We start from the raw sequence: 12,333 nt of genomic DNA on the forward strand, positions 1-12,333 counted from the left end.
CGATCTGCTGGCAATGCTCCTACTAATGCAGCCAAATATGCCTTTAGCCTTCTTGGCAACACTGTTGATTCATATCCAGCTTCTCATCCACTGTAATTTCCAGGTCCTCTTCTGCAGAACTGCCGCTTAGCCAGTCGGTCCCCAGCCTGTAGCAGTGCCTGGGATTTTTCCGTCCTAAGTGCAGGACTCTGCACTTGTCCTTGTTGAACTTCATCAGATTTCTTTTAGCCCAATCCTCCAATTTGTCTAGGTCACTCTGGACCGTATCCCTACCCTCCAGCATATCTTCCTCTCCCTCCAGCTTAGTATCACCTGCGAACTTGCTGAGGGTGCAATCCATCCCATCATCCAGATCACTAATAAAGATATTGAACAAAACCAGCCCCAGGACTGACCACTGGGGCACCCCACTTCATACGGCTGCCAGCTAGACATTGAGCCGTTGATCACTATCCATTGAGCCAGCTTTCTATCCACCCTATAGTCCATTTATCCAGCCCATATTTCTTTAACTTGCTGGCAAGAATACTGTGGGAGACCGTATCAAAAGCTTTGCTAAAGTCAAGATATAGCACGTCCACTGCTTTCCCCATATCCACAGAGTCAGTTATCTCATCATAGAAGGCAATCGGGTTGGTCAGGCATGACTTGCCCTTGGTGAATCCATGTTGATTGTTCCTGATCACCTTCCTGTCCTCCAAGTGCTTCAAAATGGATTCCTTGAGGATCTGCCTCAGGATTTTTCCAGGGACTGAGGTGAGGCTGACCAGTCTGTAGTTCCCTGGATCCTCCTCCTTCCCTTTTTTAAAGATGACTTTTTTCCTTTTTTTTTTTTTCTTTCCTTTTTCCAATCGTCTGGGACCTCCCCCGATTGCCACAAGTTTTCAAAGACAATGGCTCTGCAATCATCATCCAACTCCTTCAGTACCCTCGGATACATTAGATCCAGCCCCATGGACTTGTTCACGTCCAGCTTTTCTAAATAGTCCTTAACCTGTTCTTCCATCACTGAGGGCTGCTCACCTCCTCCCCATACTTTGCTGCCCCGTGCAGCAATCTGGGAGCTTGTCTTGTCTAGGAAGACTGAGGCAAAAAAACCATTGAGTACTTCAACTTTTTCCACATCATCTGTCACTAGGTTGCCTCCTCCATTCAGTAAGAGTCTTACACTTTCCCTGACCACCTCCTTGTTGCCAACATACCTGTAGAAACCCTTCTTGTTACCCTTCACATCCCTTGCTAGCTGCAACTCTAGTTATGCTTTGGCCTTCCTGATTACACCCCTGCATGCTCGAGCAATATATTTATACTCCTCCCTAGCCATCTGTCCAAGTTTCCACTTCTTGTAAGCTTCCTTTTTCTGTTTAAGCTCACCGAAGATTTCTTGGTTAAGCCAAGCTGGTTGCCTGACATATTTGTTATTTCTGGACATCGGGATGGTTTGTTCCTGTGCACTAGTCATAAACATACAGCTAAGGGTAGCATAAAATCCCTCCTTTACCTGTAAGGGATTAAGAAGCTCAGATAACCTGGTTGGCACCTGACCAAAAGGACCAATAAGGGAAGAAGATACTTTCAAATCTGTGGGGGGGAGGTTTTGTTGGGCTCTCTTTGGACAGAGAGGGACCAGGGTAAGAAAAACATCTCCTAAAACCCTACCTGAAATAAGCATCCTAGATTACAAAAATTGTAAGTAATAGCAAGGAAATGCATTAGCTTATCTTTTGTTTTAGCTTGTGAATTTTCCCTATGCTAAGAGGGAGGTTTATTCCTGTGTCTTCAGTAACTTTGAAGTTTTGTCTAGAGGGGACTCCTCTGTGTTTTAAATCTTATTACTCTGTAAAATTACCTTCCATCCTGATTTTACAGAGGTGCTTCTTTTATTTTTTTTCTTTATAATAAAGTTCTGCTTTTAAGAACCTGATTGGTTTTTAGTGTCCTAAAAACCCAAGGGTTTGGTCTGTGCTCACCTTGTTTACCTGTTTGGTTGGTATATTATTCTCAAACCTCCCCAGAAAAGGGGGTGAAGGGACTTGGGGGGATATTTTGGGGAAACAGGAACTCCAAGTGGTCCTTTTCCTGAATCTTTGTCTAACTCACTTGGTGGTGGCAGCAGAACCATCCAAGGACAAAGAAGTATTTGTACCTTGGGGAAGTTTTTAACCTAAGCTGGTAGAAATAAGCTTACGGGGTCTTTCATGCGGGTCCCCACATCTGTACCCCAGAGTTCAGAGTGGGGAGGGAACCCTGACAGCACTCAATAAGGCTTCTTTAAAATACAGCCGCCCATATTTAAAAAAAAAGCCTGGATAGTTACTTCATTCATGTTTTATATTATATGACAGATGCTCAAAAAGTCTTTATACATACATATATAGTTGCCCTTTGGCCTTAGTGGATATCATTAGGATGAGAAATGGGTGATATGACTCAAGTATACTCCTGGTGTAATCTTGTTTATTTTTTAACAAAGTGTACAGAGTCCTGTTTTCCTGAACACAGTGGAAACAAACAGCAGGCAGTTTCCTTGCTCAGAAATCTCCAAGTCTTTCCCTCCTGTGACCACTGGGCCTAAGAAGCTTGCTTCTTTGCTTCCTCTCAGGGTCATGCTCACAACCAGGGAAATCCATCCATTCACATGGCTTAGCTCTGAGCTTAGTGCCTCAGGCGGTAGCCCCACAGCTCCCAGGTGTTTTAATTATAGAACGGGGCTTGATTGCCTTTTTGATGGGCCTGAAAGAGCGTGCTTGGAATCCATTGACTTCAAATTAGGTCTGTAATTATCTTTGGATCGAATATCCACCTGTTGGCAGCCACTAGCACTTTTCACCATAACAAACATATATAACTGTGACATGGTCTATCAGGCATTCTCTGTCCCTTGCTGGAGGCATTGGTACCCTGAAACCCTCTGTTCAAGGAAAATCCACTCAGACCTCATCCAGAGGACTAGAAGGTCAGAAGGGAACAAGTCGGGGGTCATCCATTTTGGATCTGGTTTTGACCAGCAGGGATGAATTAGTTGCAAACGTGAACATGGTCAGGGACTTGGGAGGACGTGATCTGATAGAATTCAAAATCCTAAGGAAAGGAGGAGATGAGGACAGAATAAGAGCCACAGGAGGCCAATGTGGCTCCACAGGTAGATTTTTAGCTATCTAAAAGCCAAGAGGCATACATGCAGGAAGGAAGGGCATGTCACCTAGGAAGTCTACATGGGAATAGCATGAGTGTGTAGGGAGAAAATCAAGAAAGCCAAGGCAAAGCATGAGTTACAATTGACAAGGAATGTTAGAGGCAACAAGAAGGGGTTCTTCAAATATGTCAGGAAAAAAAGAAAGATCAAGGACGGTGTGGGTGCGCTGCTCAATGGAGAAGGTGAGCTGGTAACAGAAGATGATAGGAAGGCAGAGCTGCTTAGTGCCTACTTTGCTCAATGCTTCAGTCTTCTCACCAAAAAAAAAAAAGAAGAAAGAAAAGTGTGATCCGAGGACTAGAGAAGTTACCATAGACAAAGAGGAAGGGATGCAGATCAGGATAAGTAAAGAACACGTCAGGGATCTGACTAATATGAATGAATTCAAGTCAGCAGGGCCTGATGCTATTCACCCCAGGGTGCTGAAGGAATTGGCCAAAGAATTCTCAGAGCCACTAGCAATGATATTTGCAAACTCATGGATGACAGGAGAGGTTCCAGAAGACTGGAGAAGGGCTAACATAGTGCCCATCTTTAAAAAGTGGGGGGACAGGAGGAGTCAGGGAACTGTAGACCAGTGAGCCTGACTGCTCTAGTAGCTTCCCAGGTATCAAAATGTATAAAACATTCCATTTGTGAATACCTGGAGGATGAAGGGGTGATCACTAACACCCAGCATAAATTTACCAACAAATCATGCCAAACCAGCTTGATGTCCTTCTTTGACAGAGTTACTGGTTTGGTGGAGAGGGGGAATACAGTGGATATAATATACCTGAACTTCAGCAAGGCTTTTGACACAGTCCCACATGACATTCTGATACGTAAGCAGGAGAAATGCGGGCTCAGTGGAACTACCATTAAGTGGATACATAATTAGATAAACAACGGCAAACAAAGGGTATGTCTACACTGGAAACTTCAAAGCGCTGCTGCGGGAACGCTCCCAAGAGGGGATTAGCTCCGAGTGCTGGGAGCATGGCTCCCAGCGCTCGGAGCCTGTCTACACTAGCGCTTTAAAGCGCTCTGACTTGCTGCGTTCAGGGGGGTGATTTTTCACCCCCCTGAGCCAGCAAGTTAGAGCGCTATAAAATGTAAATGTAGACATACCCAAAGAGTAATTATTAATGGAATGACATCAGATTGGAAGGAAGTAAATAGTTTAAAGAACATTAGTAACCCATTTGCTTCTGTAATATAAATAGGTGGTAATTAATGTTGTGACAGACTGACAATATTGTGAACAAACCTTATGGAATGAAGATAAAGTGTACTGAATTAAGTTAAACTTTATTGAATTAATACCTTTTGGGGTACATTGTATTAAAAATGCAATTGTGTATGTGTTACTGTTGCATTGTATGTTCCTTCTCTGTTAGTAAGGGGGATGCTAATATACTTTCTCTGTTATCAATCCTCTGAAGCCACCCCCCTGTCCTAGGATTGGGAGGGCCCAAATCCTCGGGTTAGGGTTGGAACATCTGCGCCTACTGAGGCCCCATACGACTGGATGTGATGCTTTCTCAGGGAGTCCAGAACTGTAAGTCACCCTGTTACCTCTCTACCTCAGCATAAAAGGGTCTGCTGATGCTAAACTGAGTGACAACTCCTTTCCCCTCTAGTTTGTTAGCCAGCCACACAGAGTTCTCAAGAGTTCACCAGCCTTAACTTTATCTTGCAGGTTAACCCTTGGTGTACTTCAGTTCCCACGCTCTCCAGAAGTGACTCCCTGCAGGATCCAGCCTGCTGGCTCAGCTGAAGATGCACACGTCACTTTAATATAACAGCACTGAGATGAATTCATAATGAAACAAGAATACATTTATTAATAAAGAACAGAGATTTTAATGATATTAAGCAATCATGGAAAATGGTCAAAAATAAAACAAAAGCATAAGCATGCTTTCTAGTGACTAGAATTTAACACACTACAATCCTTGTCCAAGGTAAGTTTCTTACCTAAAGCAACCTCTCAGCATCACCCACCCACATGGTAGGGGATCCACTGTTCAAAGATAGGGAGAGTGCCGGCCTCTTTGTTCCCTAACTGATGGATAATCAAAATATCTTTTTGATTCTCCTTATATTCCCCAAAGTTGATTGTCTTTGTCACCAGTGTCAGGATGAACCTGTGACATTCAGACTCTGGTGTGTCCTCTAGTGTGCTGGTGCCATGCTGTTTCCTCATCATCCTCGTCATTAGAGTTTACTGCAGGTGCAGATGGACTGCCTGTTGTCTCTAATATCACCATGCTCAGTTTACATTAGAACTAGGGAGATGACAATGCTCCTGCTTGTCTGGAAGAGAACCTGTTCCCCCTTTATTTGGTCACAGACTTTAAAGCATAATATCAGTAAGTATCCATAACTCCTCAGAGTGTGAATACATTTTCACAATGATATTAACTACCAGTGTATCACAAGCTTTCATTTGATCTCTTACATGACATTCTTTAGAGATGAATATCATGACAGCAGAGTGTTAGGTGTAGTGAATTTGTTAGGCTTGATAGGAGTTGCTGTTATATGGCAGTGAACCCTTTGCCAGTGGGCACTGAGGGGCTCTTAGGGTCACACTGGTTGCTTGTTCTGAGCTGCAATGAACATGTAACCACAAGGAATCACCTTGGGAGGGGATTTGAAGGACTGCCCTATCAGAAGTGGTTAGGGTTGGGGTGAATTTTGCTAAGATTATTAGCATGCATGTGGGGTCTTTTCTTATTTTTTATGTTTTCTCCATAGTGCTATTACCTTAAGAATAAAATAGGCTTGCACAGAAAGAGCTGTGTGGCACCTTTAACTGTTGACAATCACTCTGTCAGTCACTGAAGAGAAAGCGAGCAGGTGTGCTTGGCAGCCTGCCTATGCTGGGAATAACACAGCAAAGGCAGGGAACAGTGTGGCTGGGAAATACTCTAGTCAGAAGGGAGAGAGACGCGGGTCTCCAGCCAAAAAGGCAATGGCTGGGAAGCGGGAAGCTGCGAGTGGATGCCCTTGCTGGGCCTGAGGGGAAGTACCGGAGCAGTTGCCTGTAGTTAGCTAGTGTTAGCTGCACAATAAATAAGATATAATTTAACTGGAGTCACTTCACTTCGGCTATTTTTACACCGCAGAGTTAACCCAGATTCTTACCTGGATTTTAGTCTCACCCCACCCCATCGTCCACACAGAAAAGAAGATGCTTTAAGCCCAAGCTAGTTTAGCTGGCTTGAGGAGTGGGTTACAGCTTGGGCTCTGCTTTAACTCAAGCTTGACCTACACTACCAACTTATGACAGTATAACTGCATGGCTCAGGCATATGGCAAAACCACACCCCTCTCGTGGGCACCTCCTTTCTGGGCAGGTGTGAGCCTGCATTTCTTTCAGTTCTTACAACAGGGTGGCATCTGCCTCTTGCGAGTACCCCGCTCTCCTCAGCCGCTTGTTCTTTCGGCGGGTCTTCTGTGACTCAGCCCTCTGGCCAAGTCACACACATTGTCCCCACTTCTGGGGTATACTGTCTCTAGTTCTTTCTCATGGCCCTGGTATGGGGCCGCAGGACCAAAGCTTCCTCCCCAGAGAAAATGCTTTCTTTAACAGCCCAACAGGGGCCCATTTCGGTACCCTTGGTTGCTGTCCTTTTGGTAGTGCTCCCTTGGGGTCGGTCTTCAACCAGACCAGGAGGGCACATCACAGTACCCTCGGCTGGTCTGGCTAGGTTCTGGGCTCAGTCCCCTCAGGTCAGCGTACCCGCACTGACCTGTCCATGGTCCTGCTGCTCTTCCAGTCAGCCAGGCAGGGTCTTTGGTAGCCTTCCCTAGGCTCAGTCCTGCCTGCAGTGAGCTGTCCGCAGTCCTGCTGCTCTTCCAGCCAGTCAGCTATGCACCCAGTCCTCCCACTTCCAGCTCCAGGCAGCAGCTGATCTCATTCTGGCCCCGCAGCTCTTATACTAGTCTGCTAGGCGCTGATCGGCTGCTCCCGGCAGCCCCTTTCTGATAGGCCTTGTCCCATATAGCCATGGCCTGTGGAGGACCCTCTCCACTGCCCTTTTCTGGGGCAGGGTATGGCAGGGCCACAAGGCCTTCAGCAGGGGGCCGCAGAGCCTGGTCCACCACATCACAGAAGGCTTCTCCGATCGACATAGCTATGGCCTCTCGGGAGGTGGGGCACCTCCACCTTATGTTGGTGTAGGTAGCATCTTCACTAAGCGCTACAATGGCACAGCTGCAGCACTGTAAGTGTAGACAAGCCCTCAGGCTGAAACCCACAGGCAAAATCACTCAAGTGCTGATAGCCCTGTGATGCCTTCCTACAATCCCCCCCCCCCCCAAAAAAAAAAAAAAAAAAGGGCGGATAGGTTCTCCCTTAATTAACACAGTTGACTGGGAAAGAATCATAGAATGTCTTCCATACAGACAGCCATGGGATGCACCCCCCAGACACACAGGGGTAAGAACAGCAACAGTTATGACACAGTAACACCAGTAGAATTAGTAACCCATTTGGGGGTTGCTCACAGCTGGGCTAGACTAACCCAGGTGTGAATTACCCAGGCTAACTGGGCAGTGTAGACGTAGCCTTTCATTCCAAGATCTTGAGATTTTCCTTCCCTAAGGAGCAAAGGAAGGTCAATGCCTCCCACTTATTATCTTGGTGAGAGCTATATCAGGCTCTTGCAGTCTCTTGGTGTGGTCTTTCGAAGGGCCCGAGCTTCTCTGGGCTGACTGACCTTAGCCTATCTTCAGTCAGGTCAATACATGGACCTTCACCTCTAATTAAGGCTAGCAGTCCTTTAATTTTACAGCTTTCAGTCTGCTTCAGTTGCTTGGTTACTTTCTTGGAGGCAGCCTGGTGTATGGCTGTCACCCCTTTGTCCTATGCCTTTCTGCCTCCCCTTCCATCTCTATACTCCCTCCTTTATAGAAGGCATTGTTTCCCCCATTGGTTGCAGCTGTGAGTACCTGTCTCCATGATTAGTAGCTCTAGCAGCTGCATGGGGGTGTAACCAAGCTGCTTGCTTGTAAACAGGAGAGGTTTTCTCCCCTCCTCTGTTTAAACTCAGTATGGGTTTTGTAGGCCCCATTACACAGGCTGTTACCTAGGTGTGACCTGAGCAGAGCATGCACAGAGAAGTTGTTGGAGGATTTGGAAGCTTAAATTGCAGTTCTGCTCTGAAAAGTGACCAAGTGAAAATGACATTTTACTTATTAAACCTACTCTCTGTGTGTATGCAGACACAGACCTGCTTGCTGACTTTAGTGACAGGGATAAATGTTTCTGCTCTTTCCTCCTATTAGAGCCAACACAGCTATAGATGAAGGAGCAGGAGTCTACTCCTTCTGCATCAGCAACAGAATTGTTTACCCAGTTTCAGTCAGTTACACCTGTGCAGATCCATTGTGGGCAATGGGGATTTCACAGGTATCACTCGGGGCACAATATGGGTCTGCAGAATCTTTATTAATGGGGATAATACGTAACGGTGAAGAGCCCAACCTGGTTCTCATATTCCAAGTGGAATCTGCAAGGCTAGCAGTTACAAAAAACATCTTTTTAACTGTTACTTAAACTAAACATATTTGCCCTATTTGAGCAATTCTAAACGGGGGACTGCATGGAGCCATTTGTGCAGAGTGACTTTTCAGAGCAAATTTCCCTATTGCCTTTTCAGAAAATGTTACAGATACTGAAAGAACCAAGTTTTATCCCTGAAGCCCTCTACACCAACATTCCACACAAAGATGGACTACAAGCCGTCAGGAACAGTATCCCCGATAATGTCCTGGCAAACCTGGTGGCTGAACTTTGTGACTTTGTCCTCACCCATAACTATTTCACATTTGGGGACAATGTATACCTTCAAATCAGCGGCACTGCTATGGGTACCCACATGGCCCCACTGTATGCCAACATGTTTATGGCTGACTTAAAACAACGCTTCCTCAGCTCTCGTCCCCTAATGCCCTACTCTACTTGCACTACATTGATGACATCTTCATCATCTGGACCCATGGAAAAGAAGCTCTTGAGGAATTCCACCATGATTTCAACAATTTCCGTCCCACCATCAACCTCAGCCTGGACCAGTCCACACAAGAGATCCACTTCCAAGACACTACGGTGCTAATAAGCGATGGTCACATAAACACCACCCTATACCGGAAACCTACTGACCGCTATTCCTACCTACATGCCTCCAGCTTTCATCCAGACCGCACCACACGATCCATTGTCTACAGCCAAGCTCTACGATACAACCGCATTTGCTCCAACCCCTCAGATAGAGACAAACTCGTACAAGATCTCTATCAAGCATTCTTACAACTACAATACCCACCTGCCGAAGTGAAGAAACAAATTGACAGAGCCAGAAGAGTACCCAGAAGTCACCTACTACAGGACAGGCCCAACAAAGAAAATAACAGAAAGCCACTAGCCGTCACCTTCAGCCCCCAACTAAAACCTCTCCAATGCATCATCAAGGATCTACAACCTATCCTGAAGGACGACCCATCACTCTCCCAGATCTTGGGAGACAGGCCAGTCCTTGCTTACAGACAGCCCCCCAACCTGAAGCAAATACTCACCAGCAACCACACATCATCCGATGAAGTGAGTTGTAGCTCACGAAAGCTTATGCTCAAATAAATTGGCTAGTCTCTAAGGTGCCACAAGTACGCCTTTTCTTTTTTCTTTTTACACCACACAACAGAACCACTAACCCAGGAACCTATCCTTGCAACAAAGCCTGTTGCCAACTGTGTCCACATATCTATTCAGGGGACACCATCATAGGGCCTAATCACATCAGCCACACTATCAGAGGCTCGTTCACCTGCACATCTACCAATGTGATATATGTCATCATGTGCTGTGCCAGCAATGCCCCTCTGCCATGTACATTGGCCAAACTGGACAGTCTCTACGTAAAAGAATCAATGGACACAAATCAGACGTCAAGAATTATAACATTCAAAAACCAGTCAGAGAAAACTTCAATCTCTTTGGTCACTCGATTACAGACCTAAAAGTTGCAATTCTTCAACAAAAAATCTTCAAAAACAGACTCCAATGAGAGACTGCTGAATTGGAATTAATTTGCAAACTGGATACAATTAACTTAGGCTTGAATAAAGACTGGGAGTGGATGGGTCATTACACAAAGCAAAACTATTTCCCCATGTTGATTCCTCCCCGCCACCCCCCGCTGTTCCTCAGACGTTCTTGTCAACTGCTGGAAATGGCCCACCTTGATTATCACTACAAAACGTTCCCCCCCCCCAACACACACACACACACACACACGCTCTCCTGCTGGTAGTAGCTCACCTTACCTGATCACTCTTGTTACAGTGTGTATGGTAACGCTCATTGTTTCATGTTCTCTGTGTATATAAATCTCCCCACTGTATTTTCCACTGAATGCATCTGATGAAGTGAGCTCATGAAAGCTTATGCTCAAATAAATGTGTTAGTCTCTAAGGTGCCACAAGTCCTCCTTTTCTTTTTGCGGATATAGACTAACACGGCTGCTACTCTGAAACTTATCCCTGAATGTAACGAGGGAGAGGCCCGAGCCACAGAGTTCAGAGCGTGATCCAAATTTCCCTGAAGTTGAGTGGGCTGGGCTGGTTCAGGCCCATCCTTGATATGACCATAGCAAACCTAAGGCAGGAATCTTTTCAAATACTCAGTTGCATTCTGTCAGTGCACGGATCTTCTGATTGATGGAAACAGCAAATTAATCATGTCTGTGAATAACAGCAGAGAGCCCTTGTTTGAGAGTTGCTGAGCACAGCTATCAAAGAGAGCCCACTTTAAAAAAAATTATGAAGAGTGGCACCTTTCATGAAACACAATGAGACAGTGATGCCAAGGGAAGGCTTGTTTGTTTGATTTCCTGTCCTCTCATCTCACTTCGTCGGACCCAGACCAGAGAAAATCCTGACTTAATAATTTACTACTGAAAGACGTTTATTAAATGACAAGGAACAAGAATGGAGCCTCCAATATCACACAGTAGAATTGTTTGCATCTTCCTGTTTGGCTTCAAAAGCTGCTTACCCAACAGACAGAAACAATGCAATTTGCTATTTTTGTCAAATCCAGTTTCTATTAATCAGAACATCCTTTGGTCACCTTTTTGCCTCCACTTAATGTTTATTCTGATTAAACTTTCCTTTACCGCATGAAAGTGACAAAGTTGATGTCAAGACAGAGACATGTTCAAGATTTTTCCCCTACCCCATCAGTGGAGATCCAACAACTTCTTCAAATTCTCAACCCCACAGGCATCTCCAGTCACCACCCCAGGGCCTCCACCAAGCCTCAGTACTTGAACTGGAAAAATAAAAATGCAGATTTTCTCTGTCATCACCCTGTTGGGCTGCTCCACATAGCAGACTACACAGTACCTTCTCCTTACTGGTTGTTCCTATGGCTGAGGTGGTTGAGCACTCTATTATAGCTTTCACAATTGCAAATTCAGCCCTGATGATGACGACCTCTATGAAAATAGTTGTAGAACAGTAAGTATAAAGGTTAAAATGGAATTGTTCAAATGTCTTTATTGTAAAACATTTCTAAATGACAGGTTTCAGAGTAGCAGCCGTGTTAGTCTGTATTCGCAAAAAGAAAAGGAGGACTTGTGGCACCTTAGAGACTAACAAATTTATTTGAGCATAAGCTTTCCTGAGCTACAGCTCACTTCATCGGATACATCATCTGATGAAGTGAGCTGTAGCTCACGAAAGCTTATGCTCAGATAAATTGGTTAGTCTTTAAGGTGACACAAGTCCTCCTTTTCTTATTTCTAAATGAGTTTCGATGTGTTTGTAACTATTTTATTATATTTTTAGTGTTTGTAATTTGGTTAGTAGCAGTATCCTTTTAAGAACAAGATGAGAGTGGAGGGAGGGGTCTGCAAGGAGGTGAAAAGAAGAATTTTGGGGGGTATGTAGAGGTGGGGCCTAATGAGGGAGGGGAGGTGCAGTGGGATGGGGATTTAACATGTCAAACTTGTTGCTCAGGAGAGTTTTCCAAACAGGCGGGTGGGATAGGGCACCAGGGGAGAAGATTCCTCACTCTGCATGGTATCAGACAAGCGCGGGGTCTCCCCCATCTGGGGGATTCACCCACATGGACGGGGCTGGCCGGT

This window comes from Chelonia mydas, chromosome 22, assembly GCF_015237465.2.
Source record: "Chelonia mydas isolate rCheMyd1 chromosome 22, rCheMyd1.pri.v2, whole genome shotgun sequence".
Taxonomy (NCBI): domain Eukaryota; kingdom Metazoa; phylum Chordata; order Testudines; family Cheloniidae; genus Chelonia; species Chelonia mydas.